Consider the following 8,776-nt stretch of genomic DNA (forward strand, 5'->3'; position numbering starts at 1 on the left):
CCTATTCCTCCTACTAATTACAACGAAAAACCCTAAACACTATATATAAAACAAACAAGACTCTGAAAGGTGGAGAAAAGAGAAGACTAACCACCAAGAGACCTCAGAACCCAAGGAAAGACATGGTGGCAGGTTCTCTGGGTCTTTTTTTTTTGTCTCATGTATCAGATTTGGATCTAAAGAAGTTACAACCCTGAAACCAATGGGTATAGACCAAAAGAGCCCAAACAAAATCTTGCTTTTTTAGCTAAATGACCAGAAAAAGGGCAGCCTAGCAAGAGAGAAAATTTTTACACAATAACCACTTTACTCCAGCCAAATACACAGGAAAAAAATTGTGACCTAGCACACATCCATGCCAGCAAAGACTGAATGGGGAGCCTAGATTTCCACTCTTGCAGCCTGTAACAAGGTGTCCCAACACCCTTGCTAGGATGGCATCAGAAAAAGCCAAGTAGGAAGTTAGGACCTTCATCCTCATGTGAGAATAACAAGGACACTTACCCCATGGCATCAGTGGAGACTATGTAGAAATCTGGGATTCCAACCCCCAGCCAGCAGTAATGAGGTGTGCCCCATTCAGATGTCAACAGAAACCAAGTAAGAAACCTAGATAACTACCTCCACCTAGCAGTAACAAGATGATACACTCCCAACTTTCCCTGCTGGAATATTGTAAGAGAAAGCCAACTAAGATAAGTTTAAATAAGATCCAGAATTTTATTTAAGATACAATATGAAAATGTCCAGGTTTTGATGGAGAATCACCAAGAACCGACATCTCAACCTGAATGAAAAAATACAATCAATAGAAGGCAACACTAAGATGACAGAGATGACACATTACCTAGTAAGTAAAAACAATTCAAATGACAGTGAATTTCTTATCAGAAACCATGACAGCCAGAAAAAAGTGGCACAATATTTTTTTCAGCGATGAAAGACAAGAATTGACAAATGAAAATCCTATACCCAGTGAAAATGTCCTTCAAGAATAAAAGGGAAATCAAGACGTTGTCTGGTGAAGAAAAACTAAAGAGAATTTGTTATAATCAGACCTATCCTAAAAGAATGGCTAAAGAATCTCTCTAAACAGAAAGGAAATTATAAAAGAAGGAACACTGGACTATCAGCAAAGAAAAAAGGACATGAAAAGTAAAACTACAGGTAAATATGGTAGGCTTTCCTTCTCCTCTTGATTTTATTTGACTTGGTGTTTGTTATGTTTGTTATACGTATTCCTCTTGCTTATGTTTGATAGTTGAAGCAAAAATTATATCACCACTATGGGCTGAATGTATGTGTCCCCCCAATATTCATATGTCAAAAACCTAATGCTCAAGGTGATGGTATTAGGAGGTAGGGCCTTTGGGAGATGATTAGGTCATAAGGGTGGAGCCATTGTAAATGAGAATAGTGCCTTTGTAAAAAACACTCCACAGAGCTCCCTAACTTCGTCCACCCTGTGAGGACACAGCAAGAAGTCAACAGTCTGCAACCCAGAAGAGGGTCTTCACCAGAACCCGACCATGCTGGTACCCTGATCTTGGACTTCCAGCCTCCAGAGGGTGAGAAAGAATTTTTTGTTGTTTATAAGCCACCCAGTCTTTGGTATTTTGTTGTAGCAGCCCAAACGGATGAAGATAACCAGTGTCTGATGTTCTAAATGTATGTAGAAGAAATATTTAAGACAACAGAGTACTGGAAGTTCAAGAAGTACAATGAGGCAAGTAAAGAAAATAAAAGGCATTCAGACCAGAAAGGAAGAAATAAAACTGTCCCATTTGCGGGTTTCATGATTGTCTACATAGAAAACCAAAGAATCTACTAAAAAAATAAATCTAAATACTAATACGTGAAGTTGGCATAGTCTCAGGATACAAGATAATTATACAAAAATTAATTATATTTTTATATACTAGCAATGGACACATAGACACCAAAATTAAAATGTAATACCATTTAAATCACTTAAAAAAGAAAGAAATACTTAGGTATAAATCTAGCATTGTGTCCCATGAAGCACAAAGTTTTTTAATTTTGATAAGGTCTAATTCATATTGTTTTCTTTTATTACTTGTGATGTTTAGGCAATCATTACCTTATCCAAGGTCACAAAGACTAACTGAATTGCAAAAGCAAATCAATGGAAGAAAAATAGCCTTTTCGACAAATGGTGCTGGAAGAACAGGACATCCATAGGCAGAAAAATGAACATTGACCAAAGTCTCACACCACATAAAGATCTAACTCAAAGTGGATCATGGGCTTAAATGTAAATTGTAAAACTATAAAACTTTTAGAAAAAAATATAGCGGAAATCTTTGGAGTGTAGAACTAGACAAAGAGTTTTTAGATTTGAAAACAAACGCATCATTCATAAAAATAAACTGATAAATTTTATTTCATCAAAATGAAAAACTTTTGCTCTTTAAAAACCCTGTTAAAACTAGTGATTGTCAGAGGGGTGGGGGGTTGAAAGACGGGTGAAAAAAGTGAAGGGATAAAGAAGTACAAAAAACAGTTATGGGGATCTGGAGTACATACAGCATAGGGAGTATAATCAATAATATTGTAATGGCTATGTATAGTGCCACATGAGTACTAGAGTAATTGGGGAATCACTTTATCAATTATATAAATGCCTAACCATTGTGCTATGTACCTAAAACTCATAACAAACAAAAACAAAAACTCTGTTAAAAGAATGAAAAGATAAACTATAGACTGGAAGAAAATATTTGCAAACCAACAAAAAACATGTATCTAGAATACATAAAAAATTCTCGAAACTTAACAGTGGCCCTTTGTCTTATCTAATCCATGAAAGCAAGATGAATCACCAGCAGTTCTACTAGAGCCACTTATAAAATTTCAGGCAAGGTTCTCATTCTTGCCACCTCTGTTCAAACCAGCACTATCTGATCTGGAAATATGGTCTCAATAAATGCTGTCAGTGTTTGTGCCAGTACACAAAGGATATAGGCTTCATCACATTAGACTAAATGATCTTCAAATGGACCATCGAAGACATCCGGCAGACTAAAGAAAAAATTCTAGCTCTTTATACATTAAACAAAAACTCAACAGTAAAAAGGAAACAATTCAAATAGCAAACAATCCATAAACAAAAGACATGAACAGACATTTCAACAAAGATATACAGATGACAAATAAAGACATGAAAAAGTGTTGAACATTAGCCATTAGGAAAATACTAAATAAAATCACAGTGAAATACCGCCTCACCCCATTTACACTGCTAAAATAACAGACAGTACCAAGTATTACTGAGGATTGGGAGAAACTGGATTACTCATACATTGCTATTGAGAATAAAGTGGTACAGCCACTTTGAAAAACAATCTGGCGATTTCTTAAAACTAAACCTGTAACTACCATATGACCCAGTGTTGAATACCTGAGCTTTTATCCCAGAGAAATAAGGACTTATGTTCACATGAATACCTATACACAAATGTTTATAGCAGCTTTATTCATAATAATAAAAGACAAAAAACAACTCAGATGTCTTTTAACAGGTAAATGGTTAAGCAAATGGTGGTAGAGCCATACCGTGGAAAACTACTCAGCAAGAGGGAAGTATCGATTCATGAAACAACCTACATGACTCTCCAGAGAACTGTGAAATAACTTCTCTGTATATTTGATATTTTTAATAGTAAGATACGGGGAGGCGGCGGGGGTGGGGGGGCGGGAAGCACTGGAATCAAATGGCATACATTCAGAATTTTTGAAAAATTCTAGGATTCAATTGCATACACACAATGAAAATATTTAACTGTCACTGGGCCAAGATTTTGATGAATTGCTACGTAATTCTTAATAATGAGAAGGGCTCCATAAGTGACCTTGTTAACTCAGACCTGTAAGTTTCATTTTTCCTACTTAGCATAGATTTCTCAAGTTCTTTTCAAATTCTCACTCCTCCTGATTCTTTTTCTGATTCCCATTTCTCTTTTGTTAATTCCAGTCAAATTGAATCTAGTCCTTTCTCATGCAAAAATCACATTCTTACATGAGCTGTTTCCTGCTTGTTCCAGCCCCTGCCCCAGACATTTATAGGCACTATGAACCTCCTGTTATCTGTAGATTCCTCCCCACCAGTCCCAAATTAATGAGGCCCTCGCCTGGTACAATTTCTGTTCCTTTTTCTCTAGTGAGGATGTAGTCAGTTGCTGCTCTTGGCCTAGTATGAACAGTCTTGGATGTCTGCAGGAACACTGAATTGAGTCTTCCTGTTTACCCCTCAAATGTGCACGGCCAGTCTCGACAAAGACCTCTGCCCTGGGTCCCTGTTTCTCACTGCAGTTTCCTTCCATGGTTGTAGCTTGCCCCTGGAGCCTATTTTTTCAGTCAAAGCTCTGACCTCTTACACAGTTTACAACTATCTCTTTCCGCAGTATTGCTTAATTAGCTTGTATGATTCTCTCTCTTCTACATGTTGGCCAATATCTGCACTAATAAATCCTGCAACCATATCTTGACCTCTCACTCTGGAACCTTCAGAGATTGACCCCAAAGTTATGTCCTTTGGATACAATGATGGGGCTTCATCTTGGTCTCCCCCATTCTAAGGTCCTCACTAGAAGGTACCAGTATGCAAATCTGAGAGCCAGGTCATTATGACAATTATTTCCACACATTTTATTCTTCCAATTATAAGAGCCTTAAACATAAAAGCTATGTCTAATTTATCTTTTCATTTCTCACAATAGTTACTTAGCGCATTGTTTGCATAGAGTAAATAAATAATAGACTGGTCAAAATACATAATAAATTAGAGGGCTTGGTGAATATTATCATAAATTGCTGGGGGAAAAAAATTTCATTCCTAGTCCAAATATAATTTGTGCTTGCTGAGCTTGCACCTACTTTTTTATTACATATATTCTCAGGATTCCCCCTAAACATATTGAATAACAATCTCTGAGATGGTGCCACAAGTCTATTTGTTGTGGTAGGTTGGAACTTCACATACAGCCAGTTTAATGGAACAAATTATTACAGGGTGCTCAGATTCTAGCACTAAATCGCCTACTCCAGAGGCCTTTTTCACCTTAGGGTATCACCTGGGAACCTTTCAAAGGCAGGTTCCTTGAGCCCAGCTCCAGAAACTCTGACTCAGAAGGGCTGGAGAGGAGGCCCAGAAATCTGCATTAAAAATCAGCACACAGTTGTTGTGACACTGGCAGCCTTAGGGCAGACTTTGAAAAACGTGGACTTGAGAAATAATCTTCTCATCAACAGAAATTCCTGTCCTCTCCTTCTTTCTTGGTATGCCATTTGGTCTATCTGAGAATCTGACCTCTAAAACTGATACATGTTCCTGTGACTGCCTAGTGTGATCACCTGCCAAATCTCCTTGCTGACTTCCCATTGAATCCAGTTCCATTCTTACTAGCCTGCCATCTTGTACCACCTGCTCATCATTCATTTGTTCCTTATGTATTCCTCAAACATATGAAAATTGACCATATACCAGATATCTGGGCTACAAAGTTAAGCAAGGCCTCGTTCAGCCTTTAAAAAGTGCAGCTTTATGAGGGAGACAGACACAAAAACCAATCTTATGACTCAATGTAGTGAGTGTAATGTAGGGAGGAGGAAAGAGAATTAAAATGTTAATCAAGCCTCATTCAGAGACTGCAATATGCTGATCAGCCTTGCCCCAGGCCAGGAGGACACCTTCAGAACAAAGGAAGATTTCTACTGGGATTGCTAACAGCCCATTCTCCACACCTGTGAAGGGGAAACAGAAACCAAGAGTTATTCCCTATGGCTAAAACCTTGGGGAACCTATGGATTAAAGGCTGGGAACTTCCAGCAGGCCTTTCACTCTACATATTCTTTCCTATTCAGGCTACATACCCTTCCCCTTCCTCACTGCATGTCCACATCAAAGGAAATGGGAACTAAAGAATGATATATAAACTGATTTCTCTGAACACTCAGGGTTTCTCTTACTGCCTTTACTGTTTCTATCACTGTCTTTGTTTCTGTCTCTGTCCCTCTGAGTCCCTCTCAGTGCCTTTATTTTGTCCCTGTCTGTCTCTCTCACTGCCCCTCTCACTCTCTGCCTGTGAGAGGAGACCGCATTCTGCCTGTGGAGTGCTAATCCTTTTCTAATAAACTTTCCTTTTAACTCTAACTTTGGCGTGTGTGTTGAATTCTCTCTACACTCTCTGCCAAAGGACCCTCTTCTCTCGGTACAGGGCTTGGTCTCCCTCCACTAGGGGAAATTTGTCTTGTCCTGCGTCAAGTGCAAAGATGGTAATAAGTATGGGGAGCTAAGTGACACACCTAGTATGGTGTGGTGTTGGTGTGGACATCAGAGGTTTCCTGAAGGACAGAATACCTGAGCTGGAGTTGAAAGGTGAGTAGGAGTTGTCAATCCTCTCTTTCTCAGAGAAGATTAGAAAACCTGTGAGAAACTACCTCAGTTCTATCAACCCAGATAAATCAGGCTTACCAGCTTGAAAAATGTTAGCAAATTAGCCATTATAGGTAAACACTATCTTACTTATAGAAGATAACAGCTGCAGTTTAAATCCTGAGTTCTATCTGGAACATACTCTCTGGAACATACTCTACAATTACTTAAGAATTCTTTCCTGGAATGTGGTGAGATGGGGAACTAAGAATACACATTTGATCATATATCCTTCCTTCTAGGTTTTATCATTATTTACCTAATGTGACATAAAGTTTTTTCAGTACACACCTCTCTTCAGATTCAAAAAGTATTAACTGTATGTTCATTGCAGAAAAATTCGATAAAGACCTTTAAAATCCATCATAATTCCACAATTCAGAGATGACTGCTGACAGTGTTTGGCTACATTTTCTACCCATCTTATTTTAATATAGATTTTTAAAAACCAAACTGATTCATTATTTTGATTATTGCCTTCTAAAACATAAGGTAGTGTGAGCATTTTTTTACATTATTAAAATTTTCAAAAGCATTTTAATGGATGTGTCATTTAGATTTAGATTTACCATAACTATTTCCATAAAAGCTAGGCTATTTCCAATTTTTTTCACAGTTAAAAATAATACTTTAGTTAACATCTGCATCTGCATTTCCATCCAAATCCTTAGAACTGCTTTTTAAAAATGGAGTTACAAAATCAAAGTTTGAACATCTTTGTATCGCTCACATTATTGTTAAGTTGACCTGTTGAATGATCATACCAGTTTCTACTGAGGCTATTTCTCTTATTCTCTTGTATGATCCTCTTTTTAAAATTTGTGATGTCATTCACATATAAAATTTACCTTTTAACAATGTACAATTGAGTGGTTTTTAGTATACTGACGGGCTTGTGCAACCACCACCACTATCTAAATCTTGAATGTTCTCATCACTCACAAAAGAAAATCGATGTCCATTAACAATGACTCCTCAATCTTCCTCCCCCCAAATACCTGGCAATCACTAATGTATTTTTTGTCTCTATGAATTTGTTCTACTCAACAAACATTTATGGAGCACCTTCTATGTGCCATACAATCTTCTAGATATAAAAGATATGTGTGTAAGACTTCTATGGAAAAAGTATAAAACTTTATAGAGAAGTATTAAAGGAAACCCAAATAAATAGAGATACCAAAATCATGGTTCAGAATTCATGGTTTAGTGTCAATGTCAGTTTCCCCTAAAATAATTTGTAAATTTAATGCAATCCTAATCAACACTAAAAGTTTTGTGGAACTTACATGCTTGACATTTTTATGAATATACAAAAAAGCCAAGATACTTTTGAAGAATGAGTTGTTTTTGTAACCAAGATCTATTATAAAGCTATTATAATTAAGACAGTGTATTATTGACATAAGACAAATACCCAATAAACAGGGAGAACTCAGCAGCAGACATTGGCTCTGTAGGCACTGTATCAATGCTAGATACCTGATGATGGGAGCAATACAGTTTTTCAATAAATGGTGCCAAACAATTAGATATCAATTACAGAAACTGGCAAAATGGGATCCATACTTCATACTACATTTAAAAGTCAATCCCAGGTGTATTACAGACTTAAAAGTAATAGGCAAAACAAAAAGAACGTAACAAACACAGTATCTTCAGACCCTTGGACTAAAAGGAGTTCTTAAACAAGATAAAAAGCACTAGCTTTGAAAGAAAACAATGATATACTAGATATCACTAAAGTTAAAAACTTCTATTCATCAAAAGATACCAGTACAAATGAAAAAGGAAGTAAAAGATTGGGAAAACATTTGCAAACATATACATGACAAAGAACTCATACAAAATAAAGAACTCCTAAAACTCCTTAAGTAAAAGGCACTCAATAGAAAAATTGGCAAAAGATTTTAACAGGGTCTTAAAAAAATTCCTAGTCAATTAGTATATAAAACAGTATATTCATCCTTCTAGATATAAAAGATGTGTATGTAAGACTTCTATGGAAAAAAGTATAAAACTTTAATGCCAAACGAACTCATTAATACTTAGAGAAATGCAAATTAAGTCACGCCAAGCTACAACTACTTACCAGATTATATTACCTAAAATTTACAATGACTAACAATACCTACAGTCAGTGAGGATGTAGCACATTTGGAACTCTCATATACAGTTAGTGGATGTGTAAATCAGTGAAACCATTTTGCAAAACAGTTTGACATTGTCTAGTAAAGTTGAAAACACACATAACTAGCAATTTTACTCCTGCAGAATTTCATGCACATTCGCATCAGGATACATTTACAAGAAAACTCATAG

General features: G+C 36.5%; 1 pseudogene; it reads left to right on the forward strand.

Moving 5' to 3' along the window:
- The first annotated feature begins 2,834 nt into the window (after positions 1-2,834).
- LOC105288651 lies at positions 2,835-3,005 on the forward strand (annotated as a pseudogene).
- The last annotated feature ends 5,771 nt before the right edge of the window (positions 3,006-8,776 follow it).

Source organism: Pteropus vampyrus, unplaced genomic scaffold, assembly GCF_000151845.1.
Source record: "Pteropus vampyrus isolate Shadow unplaced genomic scaffold, Pvam_2.0 Scaffold19, whole genome shotgun sequence".
In the NCBI taxonomy this organism is placed as follows: domain Eukaryota; kingdom Metazoa; phylum Chordata; class Mammalia; order Chiroptera; family Pteropodidae; genus Pteropus; species Pteropus vampyrus.